Source organism: Macrobrachium nipponense, chromosome 5 (genome assembly GCF_015104395.2).
Source record: "Macrobrachium nipponense isolate FS-2020 chromosome 5, ASM1510439v2, whole genome shotgun sequence".
Taxonomy (NCBI): domain Eukaryota; kingdom Metazoa; phylum Arthropoda; class Malacostraca; order Decapoda; family Palaemonidae; genus Macrobrachium; species Macrobrachium nipponense.
Genome location: NC_061107.1, coordinates 135,809,120 through 135,831,102, shown reverse-complemented (window position 1 = coordinate 135,831,102; position 21,983 = coordinate 135,809,120).

The window sequence follows — 21,983 nt, the reverse complement described above, 5'->3', positions numbered from 1 at the left end:
CTCGCTCTCTCTCTCTCTCTCTCTCTCTCTCTCTCTCTCTCTCTCTCCATTCCATCAGGTCATTAAATCAGAGTCGAAGTTACAAAAAATATAACATTTTATTTAAAGTAAATTACTAATTGAATAACTCAAGTTCTTACAGGATCAACAATGGAAAGATAATAGTTCAAGTCTCACAGACAACTAACTCAGATAACCCCCCGGTATTTAAATGTCTTAATTAGTAATTAGTCACACCAATTATCTCTTCTCCAAAATACAGTCGCCTCACTAGGACACTCGGTCCCCTAGGACACTCGGTCCCCTAGGACACTCGGTCCCATCACTAGGACACTCTGTCCCCTCACTAGAAACACTTGTTTAAAAGACACGAGAACACACTAGTGAGCACACACAATCATAAAGGCAAAGTCAAAAGATCAAATAAAATGGAACATCTTTACAAGATATCAAAACAAGCCATCCCTTTGGCTAAATTATAATAACTCACCCATTGCAGCCTGGAACTTCACGCACTTTAATAAATAGACTTACGCAGAGCTATCCCAGCATTCTGCCTTTTCTTCCATAGCTGTCCCCCTAGTTTTCGGCTAAACCAAATCATTATCAACGGACATAGTTAGTACACGTACACACGAATTCACACTCATTGGTAACTGGTCGCAGCCAGTTTTCAAAGGCACCTTGAACAAGCCCTCATGAACTCACATATCCACAGAACGAACATTGACCTTCTTAAATAAGCATCTTCGTATCACACCATCCCAGAAAGAGATGTCAGCTTTCTCAGGTCGTCGCTTCAGACTCTGTCTCTATGAGAAGTTAAATATGATGAATCTGTAAATTCCTAGAAAGGTCACAACGAACATATCAGTCTTTATTTATGACAGTAGCTCGGCCACTACCCTGGCTAGCCTCTGCCTAGCCATAGGTCACACAAAACAGCTCATATATATAAAACACACATTGGCCGGCTCAAAAAAAAAAAAATATAAGTAACTGCATGTCTCTGGCATTATAAAGTAATGTCTATCACGCTTCATCTCCCATAACACTTGGGGTATAAATTTTCTCATTTTGGATTTCTTGAATATCCCTCTTTATCTGCAACTTCCTGCACAGACATAGCAAGCTGTAGGAAGGCGGAATGCCTCCCTGTGGAAACATCTAACGGCTTCTGTAGACCCAAAAGCGATGTAGAACTCTGTAGACTCGTTGAAACCCTCGTAAGTACCCTGGACAAATGACAGCAACATCTCTGCACGGGTGGTGGGCGTCTTGCTAGCGTCGGGGAATGACGATTATGGTGTGTATAAGTATGTCAGTCAAGTCATCGGTCAATCAAAAAAGAAAAATTAACCCGAGACATACTACTTCTATCAAATAATGACCTAAAAAATTCAGAAATACTAACTGAATGTCTCTCAATTAACTCCATCTAATATGACCACTAAATCATAAGTCATTATCACAAATCGCAAGGAAAAAAAAAAATTAACTTCTCTAACTCAATTCTCCATACTCATACACCAGCACACACAATCAAAAACTCACAATAACTCCACGGACTTCTGCACTCACATTTCAAACTCGAAAGTTCTCACAAGTAAAAAAAAAGAAAAAAGGCAATGAGCCCAAGAAAAAAAAAATTATGTAACAAGCCCAGACCCAAAAATAAAAAATGTTCTCTCAAGCTCTGATATTACAGCAACCCACAAAATCAGTAAAAATTCTCCAATGTTTAACAGGAAAAACCCTTTACTGCTCACATAATTAACTACAATGAGACTTAATGTCAAACGCCCATTTCATGCAACTCACGAAGCCCAACAAATTACATCTCCCATCCAAAAGAAATGCTATTTAAAGCTCAATCCCAATTACATCTCTCATAAGAAAAGGAAGAAAAATAAAAAAAGGATAATCACAAGTAAACTTTCCCCATCACAAAGCACATAATATATGCATGATATACATAACTCCGCGTTTTCCCAAGAAAGGCAATATGCATAGTTACGGAATTTTCGACATCGCAACTATTCATCGACCGGACATGGCCAGAAAGCAACCCATTACACATGCACTTTCATGAAATGCTATGGTCAACATATGCAGATATTGCAAAAAGTCTGAGCAATCACCACCAGAGGAAGAGTCAACACACCGGACTCATCACAGCATTTTCAGCAAAAAAATCCACCTGCGGACACGTGTGCTCGAACAGCAGCATAAAAATTGTCTAGTCAGACTCACAAGTTCAGAAACTCATGATTCTCAAAAAAAGGTTCTATACTGACATGAAGTAAGCACATTTCACAAAATTATCTCCAGGATATGACTAAGCTGCTCAAAGATTGTCTCGAAGACATATCTCTCACATGACACTGCCCAATTATAAAAAATTATCACCTATTCGGGATAAAAAAAAAACTACAATAAACTCGTAATTCAGCAATTATATGCCTCCAAAAATAACATCTTCATAGGACCACAATGCAGTAATGCCACTCGCCTCCAATTAGTCACAAAACCAAAAAGAAAGTACCACAGAAATCTTCTCTTGGCTTGAAAAAACTCCAGGAATTCAACTCAAAAAATCCTAACCACAAAAAAGGTCACCCCCAAAGATTAATGCCAATGCCATATATATATAATATATATATATATATATATATATATATATAGAAATAGATATATATATATATATATAATAATATATATATATAAATATATATATATATATATATATAAATATATAAATCACCAACTTAATAATAATACCACTCCAGTGATGAAAATATTTCCTCCATTTAATTAATATCCACACCACACCATATTCCTTCTTATTTCCCCAATAACCACGTGTTAATAAAACCACAACTCCAGCAATAAAAAATGTTCACCTCTGTTTCGGCAAATAAAAAATACATACCTCTATTTCACCAATAACTCCATATGGAATAAAACGGGTCTCCAAAAAAAAAAAAAAAATATTAAATCTCCAAGCAGGATAATAAAAATGTAACTCCATCTCCAAATAAAATGCACTCAAAGCATCGAGCTGACACACTCTTAAATATTGCCCATATATCTCTTCAAAAGTGTCTCCATTTGCAACAAAGATGGCTGCAAAATAATTGAACTAAACATAGCTCTCACCCCCTTTGGCAAATATCAATTAGCCAAAAATATATCTCCAATATATTATATCTCAAATTATATCTCCAAAATAATATACCTCCAATTCTCCAGGAAAATAACTCAATGTTATAGTCAAAAACTATAAACTCTCTGTTTAGCATAACTGCTGAAAAAGGGCAAAAACTTGGTAAGTAAAATTGTCCAGGAAATTCTAGAAAAAATCACCAATGTGCCACATAACTCATTATAACAAAACTCCAAATTCAAAGTGTCCAAGCAAAGACTTCTCCATATGCACTACGACATAGGCGACTAGAAAACTTAACCAAGTTTCCTATCTCTGGCAAAGTTGTCACAAATACAACAAAAGTATTGGGCAAGAAAACCACAACTTCTAGAATACAAATATCCAGAGGAAAAAAAATGTAGTGTCATTACATATGCATTCAAAAAAAGGCAAAAATTCCCCCATAAATCTCTTTGTAGCATCAAATAGCTGAAAACTTAAATACGTTCCCGAACAGTGACTGCAAGTCACGAACTGAGATATTAAAAAATTCTCACAAACTGGAGAGAAAAAACAAATTCAAATTCACCCATGATAAAAACTTGTGTCAGTTATGGCTAACTTCCAAAACAGGAATAAAGAAAAATCAACGGCACTGTTAACTATCCCCGTGACTCACGTAGATGTCAAGCAATTCTCTGCTGAACTCATAAAAAGAGAAAAACAAAAAAAATGTGTTGTTGGTTCCTCCCAAATTAAAAAAAAACAACACCACCACCCTTGATAGCATTACAGCACCCACGTATTAGTATAATATATATATATATATTATATATATATATATATATATATATATATATATATAGATATATATATAAATCACCAGTATTAGAAGTATCATTATCAGCAGTATCACCAAAATTGCTATCATCAAAATCACCAGTATTAGTATAAAAACATCACCAATGTTAATGCTTGCCCATTCACCAAAAATTCAGCACAAAATTCACCACAAGTTCAGCAAAATTCGGCACAGATTCATCAAGATTCAGCCAGATTCATCACTCATGAACGATTGACATATTCTCCAAAGTTATAAAAACTATAAATAATCAACCACAAAACTTCTCCCATAATTCATTGTAATAATTCTCCATATATAATTATCTGTAATAATTATAATAAATCTCCCATGAAATATCCCAAATCTCTCTTAAAATATGTCTAATATTGCAATCTGTATATATATATATTATATAGATTAATATAATATTAAGAATATAGATGTATATATAGATATATATAGATATTATAATATTCTATACATCTTATCTTTACAAATATACATATATATATATGATATATATATTAATAGTATAGGATATAATATATAAAATAATATATATATATAATATAAAATATATATATATATATATATATATATATATATATATATATACATAATATTAATATATATAATATATATAGTATATATATATATATATATATACTATACAGTATGTATTTAAATATACACACACATATATTAATGATATATATATAGTAGTAATATTATATAATATATATAGTAGTATATTATGACCCATTAAAACACTCCAGTTTAAAGCTATGGACTATATTTTGGTGGACTGACTTCCACCCTAATCAAGAACTACTTGATAAGGGTGGAAGTTAGACCACCGAAATATAGTCCTTAGATTTAAACCAGAGTGTTTTATAGTGTCATATATATATATATATATCTATTATATATATATATATATATATATCTATATATATATATTATATATATATATATATATATATATATATATATATATATATATATATATATATATATATATATATATATATTATATATATATATTATATATATACACACACACACACACACACACATATATATATATATATATATATATATATATATATATATAAATATATATATATATATATATATATATATATATATATATATATGTATTATATATTAAATTTTGATGTGAATGATATATACACATATATATGATATGTGTATATTGCATCATGTGTTAGAGGCACCTTCCTTCATTTCGTCAAGTATTTATAGAAAACCCTCACGGACCGTTCTTGTTGAAGTGTTTGGATAAACCAGTCTAGGCCTATCTAGCACGATGTTCCTTAGGGAAATGTCGTGTGGTCTTATTTATTAGCCTCCAGTGTCGAGTGAGGTTTGGTATGGAGTAGAAAATGAAGTAGTGCAGGTTGCAATTGAACTCCAAAACGAAGTTGCCGTCAACTGTTTCTGAAATCTGTGACGGATTAGTAAGTGATACAGCCAGCGGGCACTGTCTTTCATGATTCTGAATATTATTTTGCAAAGGCAGGCCATATCTTGAGTACAAAGATCATTTTGCAGCCTTGAATTATACACCATCTAATACAGTGGCTCTTAACTTTTTTTTTTTTTTTACCACGCCCCTTCTAAGAGTTGGTCCTTACCTCGTCGCTCTCCCCACAAACCGCCCCTCCTTGTATCTATGAGAAAATTCCGGTCCAGATTTAAAGAGAGAGAGAGAGAGTAGAGAGAGAGAGAGAGAGAGAGATGAGAGCGAGAGAGAGAGAGAGAGAGAAGGGGTTTCGAGGGATAGGGAGGGAGGTCAACAATTACAAAATACGGGAAGCTCAAGGAGTCTAACTAGAGTATAGTAGACTATGGGAAACTGACGTTATGAGGCGAAAACTTTGTAATTTTTCATAAACTTCTGAATATTAGCTCCTGACTCTTGTTATGAGAAAAATTAATGTAGTCGGAGTATTTCTAATTTTTCCCTAGGACCCGCACCTCCTGATTGATTCCCCTACCGGTGGCCTCCCATATGGGGGAGCGCCCCAGGTTGAGAAACATTGATCTAATGATAACAGAAAACGATGTATTGATTGTAGGACGGCATATATATTGCAAACATCAGATTCTTTGTTTTATCATATAGCTTTCTTTTCAGGAAATATGTAGCCTTTTTATCATTTCAGCAGGATTACACCGTATTAAGTACAGTATTACGTAAGACTTGCGCCATGGTATGAACATATCCTGTTTGGCCTTCTTCCTTAGGCTGTTGCACATCCATTAGGGAATTTAATTTCCATACCCCATGAAACAGTTCGTGGTAGTACTGAGGTACACGATATCACACTTACCATTACCAGAGGTCTTCCTGATATTACTATTGATATCTGTGGTTATTGGTTTAAGAAGAACTGTGCTTTTTCAAGGTGTTATTTTAATTTTTTATGTCAATGTTCCTTCCTGTGGTAACTGACTCTTCTTATTTGTTTATTTTATTTGACTTCTCTGTTTTCATATATGAACATTCTTCGCAGTGTAAGTGCACACATGTTTATAATTTTAAAAACATCTAATGAATAATAATAATAATAATAATAATAATAATAATAATAATAATAATAATAATAATAATAATAACATCTCACCCTTATGCGCGCGCACACACCCACACACACAAATAAAAAAGGGATAATTCAGGAGCAAGAAACACCTGCTAGCCTGCAGCAATAAGTGGTATGAACTCCAGCGTGCGGGAGTGATAGAAAACGATCAGGAAAAGATCTTCTGGGACTATGGTATCAGAGCAGATAGGGTGATACGTGCAAAGAGACATTGATTGACAAAATCAAGAAGAAAGTATCTCTCACTGATGTCGCAGTACCATGGGACACCAGAATAGACGAGAAAGAAAGAGAAAAAACTGATAAGTATCAAGACCTGAAAACAAAAATATGAAGTATGTGGGATATGCAAGGGAAAAAATAATAAGTATATCTTAGTTTTACCAGACCACTGAGCTGGCCCGAAGGATTAGATATTTTTACGTGGCTAGGAACCAACTGGTCACCTAACAACGGGACCTACAGCTTATTGTGGGATCCGAACCACACTATATCGAGAAAGGAATTTCTATCACTAGAAATAAATTCCTCTTATTCCGCGTTGGCACAGCCGGGATTTGAACCTCAAACCACCGGATTGGCAGCCGAGCGCGAAAACCACTCGTCTAGCGTGGAACTTATGCAAGGGGAAATTGTACCCATAATCACAGAACAATAGGCACTATCCCAAGTTCCCTGAAACGGAACCTAGAAAAATTAGATACCGAAGTAGCTCCAGGACTCATACAAAAGTGTGCTATTAGAAACACCGCACCGGAACCTCAAACACCACCCAGTCGAATAGGATGTCAGAGATAGACCATAATAATAATAATAATAATAATAATAATAATAATAATAATAATAATTAAGTAATACTTATATATGTAACTATCCTTGAAAATGAGAAAACTTTATAATGCTAGAGAATATTCCTACAATCTAAAAGATCACTCCCTTTGAATAAAATAACAGTTCGAAATGAAATCAGTAGTAAAAAACCCCATGAAATTCGGCCTTCAAATTAATCCCACTTTTTAAAATATTTATTTCAGTAGAAGAAACCTATTCACATGGAACAAGCACACAGGGGCCACTGACTTGACATTGAAGCTTCCCAAGAATGTTGGTTGCAACCTCCAACCGCAGACCCCACACTGCACAACAGTAACTGATCAGGATACATGAGCCAGCGATTTTTCATCGCCCTGCGGGAGAACGCGAACCTGTGACTTCTGAGGGGGCATACACGACACTAACCACCAATACCAGCCGACCACCAAGTCTTTAAATCTTATTAACTCAGACCAGCTGCGGACAACATCGTCACCTCCGGTCTAATCGTTATTCAGAACAGGCAAGAATTAGAAATTCACCGGGGAGAGGTAATCCGGCATTCAGGCGGATATGTTCCGGGGATTTGAGGTGACATACGATTGGAAATTGACGGGCGAGGGAAATGCTATAAAAAGCTTTTTGAAGTTATTATATTCGGAGAGACATCCTATCCCACGTTTTGTTACGTTTGGTACATGAAAAGATAGAAAAGATATCTTTCATAAGGATTTAAGTTCTCCCTACGTGTAACTTCCAGTTTTTTTATGTAAAAGTAATCGCAACCAACGTGGTTATCATAATTGAGTTTTTAATGCATGAACTCTTGGTAATTACTGTCAATGAAAACAGGAGCGCGTGCGATTAAGTTTTGTTTATGATGCTTGGAATTAATACGGAAACATGTTTGGATAACTTGTTGGGTTGAAAACTTCATTTGTCACAAGCGAAATATAATTAGGAAATTGAACTTTTTCACTTTTATAGTATAGTGTCGCCATTTCATGTGTATCAACTAATGGGTAGCTATACGTATATATATCTATACAAGACACCCTTTTTGTGTTAACCTAAAATGAGGTATATTTTTCCCATTAGCAACATGGTAGGCTGTAGACAACCTTGTCGCTTCTATAAAGATTGCTGAGGAATTGTGCAAGATTCGCGTTTCCTACTTTGATAAGAAGAGCTTGGCATTTCACGTAAATCGTCGACTTAAATGGGTGAAGGGTTCACCGTCTAGTTTGTTTGTATGGTGTTTTTACGTTGCGTGGAACCAGTGGTTATTCAGCAACGGGACCAACGGCTTTACGTGACTTCCGAACCACGTCGAGAGTGAACTTCTATCACCAGAAATACACATCTCTCACTCCTCAATGGAATTGCCGAGAATCGAACCTGCGACCACCGAGGTGGGATGCAAATACGATACCAACCACGCCACCGAAGCGCTTGCTCACCGTCTAGTGACGTGAAGTCAGAGCAGAAGAGTATAAAACGCTGAAACTATGCGTCTAAAAAGTACAAGGAAGTTTGGATGAACATTGCACATAAATGGAAAAGTATTTTATATTTGTTGAAAATAAACGATAACGGTATGTTTTACAGTAAAAGCATGAATGACTTACCTTCTGCATACTCCGGAAAGGTTTTAACAGCAATGAATATAAAGCGCTGCGTGGCAAATTAAAATTCGAGTGTATATTATTTTTCTGGAATAACTTTTGTTACGTCACAAATTCTCCTCTTTGAGTAACAGGTGTCCGGGTTTCGCCTCAATTATTTGTCTTTTCCAACATCATTGTTTAAAATGTACTTGATGTTTCTGTTCGTTGTAACCCCATGAGGAAGAGATATCCTAAAAATAATTGGCTTAGGACTGCTTTGTGTCTGAATATAAGAGAGAGAGAGAGAGAGAGAGAGAGAGAGAGAGAGAGAGAGAGAGAGAGAGAGAGGCAACAGTAGACAAAACCACATTGTGGTATTCATGCTAAATTAAGACTTTTAATTTTTACAGATATTTTTTTCTCACGGACTGGCTTTAAAAGAAGTTGGTAAAAATTTCTGCCACAGTTAGGAGTTAAAAAATAAAGTTTCGTGCTATTGACGATTTCTTTATTTTCCAAACAAAATTATTTTTAAAATTTCGTTCGTGATTAAGAAACTTTGATTGAATGGTGAGGCTCCTCTGCTTTCTCCTTTCTGTCCTAATAAAAAAGGAAACCTTCCATTCTGCAATCTTTGTAGCTTTGCTATATTTTATTTTCATTTCATGAATATGTTTTTGATTTTTGTACAACACAAACAACAATTACCATCATTATCATTACTGCCTCCAGCACCGTATGACGAATATGGCGTCTGTCAAACTCCTTTAACCAAGTCTTTCCTGTGCTTCATCTTCCATAAATCTCCACTCATTTCCAGCCTCCCTTCACATTCTCACCGTTCTAAGCAGAGTACTAGACCTTCCAGCTTTAATGGGGCCAACGGGAGCCAGCAAATAATAATAATAATAATAAAATGACCTATACGTTGTATGGGTTTCTTCTAAATGGGTTGCTCGTCAGTTTCAAAGTCGAAACAAATGAAGATACGTTTAGCGAAGAATTTAACATCAAGAGATCCAGCAACGTCGTTTCATTCAAGGTCGTTAACTCCATCTCCTTTAAAACTCTCGATTTGTCTCTACTTGTCATTATTCCCCTTTACTCGTTTTCCATCCTCCCACTCATGACGAAAAGCATCAGAGTCATGGCAACCATTTCGTCACAGAAGTTGCATCAAATAAGGAGGATAGGTCAATTTCATTCAGTAGGAACCTTCAGCTCCTCATGCAGTGTTATCCATTGTTGCTGAAAAGTCAGGAGGAAATGAAGTTAGTATATGTCTTTAGGAGTAAATCTAGAGGTCTTATCGAATATATGTTTGCTGTGGACACTTCACAGTTGAATTCCGCTCACAAACACACACACATATATGCATGTATATATTTATATATATACATATAGTATATATATATATATATATATATATATATATATATATATATATATATATGCAGTTTCGCTAAAAGGAGAATAAAATGAAAATCAAATTACCGAGCACTTTTGTTGAAAAGTGCTATACAATTTTAAGGTACATCGACCAAAGTATGAGAACTTCTGTACATAAGAAAACTTTACATAAGGAAAAGAAATTAATTTAAAAGCAAAACGCAGTTAGAATAAGTAAAGGCAAAACAATCCTACAAGTCCATTTTTACTACAAACAAGGCAAGTCTCCAACACCTCAAAGTCTGACAACAAAATTGGTAGTTAAAAACAGATGGCCAAACTGATCCTTCTAATTACGGTAAAAGTATAAGCTCCATAATTTAAAGCGAAAATTAGACAAGTGTTGAAAAAAAAAATAGATACAAACAAACGACTTTTTATAGTTAAAAAACAAATAACCAAATACACGACTAAGGTCGGACAGTTATTCACGAAATATTTGTACACAATTGCTTAACAATTTCACAATTTCTTCAATAAATAAAACCATCTAACCTAAAAAGACCAGACTAGCGTTCTTTATGTCCCAGTGATAAAATTTGATAAGAGCAGACTCTGGGATGGGTTACGTTTTATGTAATCAGTACAAACAATTATCGATCTGCACTTCTGCCAGTCAATATGATGAACAAAATGCGTTTTACGTAAAATATAGCATTGAAAGGTTGTTTTGCTGTTACTTATTCTTACTTCTATTTTGCTGTTAAGTGATTTTCTTCTTTTTCTTATGTAAACTTTTATTTTTGCATAAATTTTCTCTTATCTTGATCATTGTACCTTGAAAATGAGTAGAAATTACACGAAGTACTCGGTACCTAGTTTTCCTATATATATATAATATATATATATATATATATATATATATATATATATATATATATATATATATATATACATATATATATCTAACCAACCTTTTATTAAAACTACACGAATTGGAAATCCTAACCTGTTGTCAATGGTGCCCTCTGTCTGCAAACATGTCATTAAGTTATTAAGATCACGTAAGTACAAAAATATACTATGTATTACCCAAAGCAGATGAATATGGAATAGAACAAAATGATTAATAAGTCATAGTGATGAAAACTCAAGTCTGCCCACAAAGAAAACTAGTAAGTTATCATTCTACCCTCCTGGCTAAGAATTCACTCCCAGACCCAGAATGTCAATTGGTTCATTGTATTAGTCAGGTTAGAGAATCCCATCTCTAATACCATGGAATAGAACCCATCTGTTATAAAGATAATAATGGATAAAAGCTACACTTCACACATCACTCTTTTCAAAATAATCTTAAGTAAAAGAATGTATTTCACACTTCTCTCTCTTTTCAAAAGTAATCTTAAGTAAAAGAATGTATTTCACACTTCTCTCTCTTTTCAAAGGTAACGGTTTTCTAAGTACTACAAAATATGTGCCATACCTTTAAGATGGGGTTTTTTCTCCCGACACCTGGCGTGTACCAAAACGACCTATTTCTTCTCCAAAAGGAATGTGGCTCTCGCAAATGCCCTGGTCGATTAGACCTGTAACATCCGTACAAACGAATGTACATACTTGACACACCCCAAGCTGCCTTGACGACAGGACGAGCAGTCTCCGTTTAAAATGCTTACGTACCAAATTCCTTCATTCGAGAAAGCTGCCCCTACAGCTCAGTCTGTCTCCAAGCAAGACATGATATGTAATTCACTGACATTACACACTTGTAAGATATATATATATATATATATATATATATATATATATATATATATATATATATATATATATATATATATATATATATATATATATATATATATATATATATATACATACATATATATATATATATATAATATGTATATATATATATATATACATATATATATATATATATATATATATATATATATATATATATATATATATATATATATATGTATTATTGTATGTATGTATGTCTGTATACTGAGATATGTATTGTACAAAAGCTCATATATAAATTTCTCCTAGAAACTAACGCAGAAATGTAATTATTCAACATTTTTACCTGTAACTGTAAATGATGCACAAATTATGTAAAAAATTAGGTCTAATATTAATCTCAGACTTCAGCAAAAATGAATCACAACTAATTACCCTTATGATTCGACATGCCAGTGATCATTGCATTAGACAAAGATATTGCTCTCGTTAAAACAATCTCTAATGTCAGGAGATTTACCTTCTCTTTAACATTAAGATCGACGGAAGCAAGACGAACAACTTTCCTCCGCTGAAGGACTGAAACACTGCATAATCCATCCCCTTACCCATGAAACATGAACCCGTGGATCACAAATTTAGGTTCGCGAGAGAAACAAAATGCATTACACCTTTACTGTTTATAAAAAGCTACAACGTTAATTCCACTGCTTTGGTTCATAAAAACAGTAGCTCCCCTTTTGCTGATAAATATTCTGGAGCGGGGATAATGAGATATGATTATTCATAGCTGAGGTTCTATCTGCTTATTTTCTCATTTGAATGCCGGCTGCCTCTCTTCGCCAGAGTGCAAAATTGAGTTATATTCCGCTTGCGTAACTGAAAACAACCAAATGAGTGGGGAATGTTTTTCATAAATTATCGTGTTTATGAGTTTTAAAATTAACTAATGCTAGGTGAATAAATGCGCGACAACTCAGGGTGATATATTTATAAACTATATTATATATACTATATAGACTACTATATAGACATACAGGTATACATACATACATACACACACACACACACACACACACACACACATATATATAATATAATTATAAAAATATATATATAATAATATATATATATAGTATTATATATATAATATATATATATCTATATATATATATATATATTATTTATATATATGTATATATGAATATATATATATATATATATCATCATATATATATATAGATAGATATATATATATATATAATATATATATATATATACGTATATATATACTACGCATTCGCAATGTCATGCACATTGAATACATAACAAGGTCTCAATACTTCAAAAGGATAAAGATACTTTACCTTGCAATTAATCCTGTTCTGGGAACTCTTCAACCGTCAATTATAACCTATAAAATGCAATATTGCTCAAAGATATTCACTAAATTAGGCGATTATATTATATCTCAGGGCACCAGATACTCAAGTATGCATGTATAAACAGAGCTTTTTTCTTATAAAGAAATATCCATATGCATTTCCTTTTAATAGGTTTCACTGATGAAGCCTGGCACTTGTACCCTCTTGGCTCGTGGAATTTTAACCAGACGATCCATGTCTCTGAGTCAAGTAGTCTCTGTTTTTTTCCATCTGTCCATCCGCTTGTGGTGTTTCCGTATGGTAACACTGCGCTCCGGGCTTTACATAGTTACATTGCTTACATTCAACAATAATAATAATATCCTATTTCGAATATTAACGGTGTAATTCGCATAGTGTAATTTATTAAAACACTTTTCAGTTGGAAATGTACACCCAGATATCCTTTTATTTACCTAAAATTTAGCCATAACGTAACTATTTAAAGACCGGGACGCAATGTTACCATGCGAAAACACCACAGGCGGGTGGACATATGGAAAAAAAACAGAGTATAGTCTCTTTACTCGGCCTTAAGAACTGTACTTTCAACTCTAATTTTCGAGACCACACAGTGCAATACTCGGCTGACAATTATGTTTACCGGAGGAGTCTCGACTACGATTAATCTCTTAGCTAGTGGTTCAACGTCTTCAGTTCTAAAAAAAAATATAAAGAAATATTAAAAAAAAAAGATTATAAGCTCTGAACTGGGACCCATGAGAATTCTAAAATTTCATGCAGAAGCTCATTTATTATGAAGTTCCCCTCCTGCTTAGGTTTATTAATATAGTAGACCTCAAAGGACTTTTCTGGAATTAAAACTATCAGGGGATTGAAAGCCATTGGCAACTACTGGTCCACTAAAAATACATAAGGTCTTTTGGACACTTGTTAAAGGCTTTACTGTATATTTGATAATTTATTTCAGTTGTACATACCTTTTATGCAAACATGAACATTTTTTTAAGTAATCAGGAATTTTACACTTGATTCTAGTCTTTGCTATTTATATGTGAGAGCAACTAAGATAATCATTTAAAGGAGGAGAGAGAGAGAGAGAGAGAGAGAGAGAGAGAGAGAGAGAGAGAGAGAGAGAGAGAGAGAGAGAGAGAGAGAGAGAGAGAAATAATTTTGAGCTAAACACTAGGTAAAAGTATGCAGGCTCAAATACCCTAATAGGGGCAAAAACTTCTTGTTCATTAGTAAGCATCTCTATTTTGCTTACAAAAGAAGTTGACAGATTTTGAAATAGGCTGACCCCATAAAAATTTTCCTAGGTAACAAAAGTTGACACATAATTAACTCCTCGTGAAAAATAATGTATTTTAGAGCAGACAAATTTCTGTGACATTCAAGCAATTTCGTTTATACGATATTTCCAGCACTTACAGAATTGATTCCGCAACATTTTTCTTTATTTCATTCTTTCCTTCCCCTTTTACTGATTAAATTTTGGCATTCCGTGACATCGCCAGGGAGGAATTCGGAATCACAAAGATTTCCTTTTTTTTTTTGATTATGCATTCCTGGAGAAATTTACTGATGTTCTTCCAGACCATTCCAGAAGTTTTCCAGACGAAGAAAAGAATGCAAGTCCTGTAAAATTGAATTCCGTGTATTTCTGCTTTCTACATTGGCTAACTTTTCACGTGGCCTTAAGTGACCTTCCTCTGATAGAGAGAGAGAGAGAGAGAGAGAGAGAGAGAGAGAGAGAGAGAGAGAGAGAGAGTGGTGGGTATAGTCAGCGTTTAACATAGTAGTTTATAAAGATTTTTTAAAATAATTTTTTCTCTCTCTCTCTCTCTCTTTCTCTCTCTCTCTCTCTAAGTGTAAAGTGTCACAAATAGAAACAAACAACCCTCATGCCAGCTACATGCTGCTTGGGAATGACATGAATAGTGTAGAACAAGAGGAGGACCTTAGAGTCATTATTACGAAGGACTTAAATACAGTTCAAATACAAAAACAAGGAAACGGTGCTGCAGCTTTAGACATCAATAGTTAGACCTCATCTTGAATATGCAGTACAGTTTTGGTCACCAACACTAAGAAAGGACATAAATAGATTAGAAGGGGTACAAGCAAGAACCACAAAGTTAATTCCATCCATCAGGCAAATAGGTTACCAAAGACGACAAGAGAGCCTGAACATGTAAGGCTTAGAAACACGACGATTTCGAGGTCAACTAATAGAAACATTTAGAATACTGAAAAGCTTAACAAAAGTAGAGAGTAACCTATTTACGTTAAACGAAAACCAGACAAGAAATAATGGATGGAAACTAGAGCTGAAGAGATACAACACATCCCATTGTGGGAACGTTTTGCATCCAAGATATATGACACGTGGAATAAACTGCCACCAGAAGTTGTAAACAGCAACAGTGTGGAAGATTTTAAAAGAAAGTTAGACAAAATCATTAGGACACTGTGAATGAACACAGAAAAACCTACTCTTAAAGATAAGTGAGCACACGATGTCTCCTCGGATGGACTGATGAGTCTTTGAGACATCCTAATCCTTGTAACTCTCTCTCTCTCTCTCTCTCTCTCTCTCTCTCTCTCTCTCTTTCTCTCTAAAGCATTGCTATAGTAATTGATAACAATACTACCATCCTGTTTGTATAAAAGGACGATTAATGAAGAGTAAGGACTATATTGTTCAACAAGTAAAGAAACAAAGATTTTGAATAATCTCTCTTCTTTAATAACAGAAAAATGCATGAGCAGTAAATGAAATTCCATTTCATATACGGAATTACCTTAGTGATAATCTCTAAACATTTCCATGAAACAGATCAGATTCGGCTTTCGAAGAGACGAAATTCTCTGACGACCAATTCATCGACCTGGCCTCTTTCCAATAAAGTGAATGAACAAACATTTACTACTCGCATATTTGTTTCCCAGTCGCGTGTTTATTCCTTGTAATCGTAAGTTTCATTCCAAGAACATTTCCATGCCGTTCCCGGAATATTGCGATATGGAACTGTGCCACATTGATATTCGTAAAAAAACAGAATTATATTATGTGGATTTAGCACTTATCTGCTTGCATGCTGCTTCACTGGCAGTTCCTCTTAAAGTTGATTCACGAGTGTTTCCCAATAAACACTTTTGCACGAATAGAGTTGAGGATCACAGTTCTTTAGAGAGAGAGAGAGAGAGAGAGAGAGAGAGAGAGAGAGAGAGAGAGAGAATAAAATATTCTTTTATGCTTTGCACTAAGCATAGTTATAAGAGTTAATGCAAATGTAACAAATTATAGTAAAAGGATCTTCGGACTATTTTTTTAAAAGATAATGTTAGTCCAAATCTTATTGGCGTAAAAATACTTATTTTATGTCTGAAAGGGTACCGATGCAACAGCAGCAATCTGTTTGGATATCTTTAATATTTACCTCTAACTGTCAGCTATGTACACGGTAGGACTATTTCTCAATAAAAAGACACATTTCTGATTTTTACGCCATTGATGTGTAAGACTCTTAAACGTTTCACATAGTGTTGCAGTCAAGTACTATATAACTTAGCTCTTTTAACACCTTATCAATAATGGCGTCATTTGAGGGTCTTCAGAAGATTTAAAGAGAGACAAACTAGGTTTGATTACTTTGGATTTGCACCAGAACAAATGATAACACAATGTTAAGTAAATTTTCTTTCCTGCTTTGCATTCAACCTCGTAGAGTAGCCTTGATTGCCATGAACTTAATCTTGGCTGAACTTTACATTAATCAACTCCTCTGAGATGAATTGCTGCTTTATCACATGACTTCACAAATCACAAGTGGAATTATAAAGGTATTTGCATCTTGCGCCAAGCTGTCTCAAACACAATTTGCACAACACGGTTTAATGCACCTCTGATTCTTTTGAAAAAACGCTTTACTTTACCTAAAGATTTTGTAGTTTTGCATGTGCTGTCTTTTCCCGTCTGACATTACCAAACATTTGGTGTTGAAATCAATTTATTTGCAACGACTGACTTTTGATCTTCATGCTTCTAAATCATAAGAGGCTTGAATCATTTATATGTTTACACGTTCCTATTTAAGCTTACTGGAGAAGCTCTCTTTTCCAAACACCTAGGTTACACACACTCACACACACACACACACATATATATATATATATATATGTGTGTGTGTGTGTGTGTATGTGCGTGTATCTGTGCGTGTGTGTGTATGTGTGTCTAATAGGTAAGCCAACAAGTCGTAAGAATACTGCTTATTGTAGGATATTTCAGTGACACAAATTATAAACGTACCATTCCTTATAAATAATGAGCTTCAACTAGATGGTTTTAGGCCCGTTACGAAAGGATATGTGGGTAAGCTTCATTCAAGTTGCGTCTTGTAATGGCTGCCATTTTATATTCGTTGAAGGAAGCTTATGAAAACTAAATGGTTTAATGATGCTCATGCTTTAAAGTAGGGACATTCTGAAAACACTAAAAGGTGCATTTCAGGGCCGTGTCTAATTGATTTTCATCGATAAAATCTTACCAAAGCATCAGATATAGATGGTTTTTGGAAATAGCTATTTGAAACCACGGCCTAATGGGCAAAAACATGTAGCGTTGTCTAATGTTGATAATTAAGGCACTTATCAAAGTATATCAAAGAAATTTAAAAGGAAATTTAACTAAATTTAGTGAGCACCCAGAGACTAGTTGTGACGTAAACCATGACATCAGACGTAATAGCAAGGTTCCTAGTAGTATGATAATGATCGCAGAAACGTATATATTTGAACCTCTTGTTCAATAAGTATTAAAGGAAAGTCGAGGCAAATCATAGTTGAGAATGACGTTAATAATCCACTGAAAATACCACGGGCAATGAATAAGAATTTGGTATATATAACGTACATATGACAATTTTATAGCGAAGGAGATTCGTAAATATACATATGGCAATATTACTATGTTCATTGTATAATTTTATGTTTACTATTGGAACACTTAACAATTATAACGCAATTTTTATTTACCCTTTGACTATCAGTTATACAAAACCTTTGTAATTGGTGAAAGACACAAATTGAAATGAAAATACGATCATTTAGAGGTATTTGGGAAGATATTTTGTCCCGATATAACTGGTAACCTTGCATAATAGTAAACACCGCCGACGACAGGGTGAGGGCAGGCTATACATAACTACTGCTCACTCACCTAGGGCAAGCCTAGCAAATTGTCCTCGTAGCTGCAAGACTACTTTTGTGTTGTGTGTTTTTGCAGTATGCAACAAAGAAAAAACTGATATGCTTCATATGCTAAATATTAACAGGTAAGGGGTTAATACATAAGCACCGAACGTTTAGACAAGAGGACAAAGGTGACCTTTATAGGAATACTTGAATGGCAAGTATGAGAAAGAGGTCTACAAATATTTTGTTTATATCATGCCTCTCTAAATTTTGAGACTAATAACAAACAATGGCTGAGTTTACTTTACTGATAAACTGTCTCACTGACTAGCTCCACCAATTTTAACAACATATCTATATTCTACACACACACACATACACACGCGCGCACACACATATTTTATATAAATGTATATGTGTATATATATATATATATATATATATATATATATATATATAATTTCATTTGTGTATTATGTGTATGTGTATTGATGTATGTACCATATCTGTCAATATATGTGTACGTATACGGCATATGTATTTATGCATATTCTATCATCCTCTTCCCTGATGTTGAAGTATGACTAATGACAATAATGATGATTGTAATAATAATAACAAGAATAATGATGATAACTGTAATGAATATTAATGTGATTATTCTCATTATAACTAATAATATCATCAATACTTTATATATATTATTATTTGTTGGCAAAATACTGGTCTTTACCTATACAGGCCCTATGACCCTGTGGCAAAACTCTAGGGTAACAAAGATTTTCCCAGAGAGTGTATAAGGCTTAGTGCATATTTCAAATTACATGAAACGTGAATTGAGCCATAGAACTGTATTACACAATTGATATTCTCATTTGATGCCCACTCATTTAGCGACGACTTTTGGCGCTTCCTGCATGTCAATGTCATCCTTCCACTCACTGGACAATTCATCGTTGTTTAAGTTTGAGGATTTGACGATCTTAGGTAAAAACTCACTTATTCACATCTATAGCTGGTTCACTTAAGGTAGATTCTTGGGTGAGCCCTGTGCCTACATGACTTTTCTTTGGAGGGCGCTGATTGGCTGGGAGCTGCCTACCTCCCGGTACCAGCCAATCAGCGGTCGCCAAACAAACGTCTCGTAAGCATACGGCTCATCCAAGAATCTACCTTAAGTGAACCAGCTAGTTTTTGAATGGTTACAGTTGATACCCATCCAATTCTGATGAGTCTACTGCCGCCATTTCCTTTAACTCAGATCCTCTCCGCTGCATTCTACATGAAGACAGGGATATTGGGTTTTAAAGCTGTGTGGCCATGTATTCTCATTGTGCTCTAAAGTCTAAAGGACTGGGGTGAACGTTTTCTTGTAATTAAGGCTAGTATTTATTATTCCACCCTAAGTTTGTTGTTGTACGCTCAAGTATCGTTCACTTTATGTTTAAGCTGCAATAGTAGTTTCTTATTTTCTTTAAACATTCATTTGTTTAAAGGCATTCATAGATATATCTTATTATACCTATGGAAAAAACAGAGGTTTGTAGACAATATCTTTAAGCAACTGAATTACGGTAAACCTGCACATAATTATTACTAAGTTAAGTCTATCGTAAAGTCTACCCTCAATTACAGTCTTATATTCCTTCTATGAGATCGGTATTGAAAGTTGCCAGCTATATTTTTGTCTAATTTCCGGAACATTATTTGGAAATAATTTTTAAAAATAAGGTAGGTCTTTATAAAATATTCAAAAACATTTACAGATGAAACGCGGAGGCTACACTCTAACAAAATAAAGTACACTGTAAATGACATTTACAGCCTCTACTGACATGACACAGCCAGCAAATGATAAGAGAGAGAGAGAGAGAGAGAGAGAGAGAGAGAGAGAGAGAGTGAGAGAGAGAGAGAACTCAGTGTATGTATATGAAAAGCTAAGCAATATTTGACATTTATCAAGGAGTGGTGTTCTCCTTTATTCTTCTGAGCCAATCAGAGAGCGAATGTAAGGATCAGAAGGAAGAAGTTACGAAAATGCGATTTTTGTGTTTGTTCCTCGCTCTATTTTATGCCTGAGAAGGACAGCTTATAACTGTTTTATGGAATTCGTGCTGTCAAGCCTAGCACTGGGGAGCTTTCAGCCATTCAGCGCTGAAGACATTGACAAGAGGGAGTTGGGTGGTCGACAAGCAAGGTGGAGATCCAGAAAATAAAGGAGATGAAGTAAAAGGTGAAGCAGGAATGGAGATCAGATAAAAGGCCATAGTGGGTGGTGCTAATGGTCGAAAGGAAGCTACACCCTTTTTAGCAATGTCTGTTGTGTACCACGTGAGAAGCTACTTGCGCGGAATGCAATAGAGCAGCAATCAACCTCAACCTTACTTCGTTTAGATACTGCCATCTTGTCCTTGAGATAAACAGCCGAACATTTCAGAGGGATTAAAGTATTGATTTCATATAAAACAAGAAATTAACTGACCTTCCGGATTAGTGGAGATATAGTATTTGTCTGTGAATTAGATCATGTGTTATATTCCTCTAATCTCTTAGAGCAGAAATTTTCGGTCCATTAATGCTCCTTTAGTGTTCAAAGTAAAGTGGATGTCAGTAGAAATGATAAAATTCATGTTTATCTTTCGATCGATTGAGAGCATCTGGTTAAAGTTACCAAAGATAAAAATAAGTACAAAATTTATAAATACTGTAGTTTTCTTCATACATATCAAAAACTTGCTTAGCAGAGAACTTGGTTGGTCTAGAAAATGAGTATGATGGTTTCTGTTTCTCGATAATGTTAGTAAACATAATGTATGCTAAAAATAAAACAACCACGTTTAGTATTCTTAGGATTTGCGAACTGTTATACCTTTGCGCATGTTTGCTCGTCCACCTTCACGGAATGTCATTAATTTACAAAAATTTTACCTCACTGAAGTTGCTTCAGGCCATATACATAAAAGCACAAAAATGATCAGTAACCCGATTCCAAAGTCAATATTAATTATTCTTTCGAGAATGATAAATTAATAATGCATGAGCAACTGAACATGGGAGCAAACACTCTGGTCAAAAAAGAACAAGCTTTTTGCTTGCAAGTTATTTTCAAAATCCCATTCACATGTGTGCATGAATGACGTATATGGCATTGCACAAACGCTTACATAGCCTTAATATCTAATTCTGTTTGCGACGATTTATAGATCACAGGATTTGTTTTGT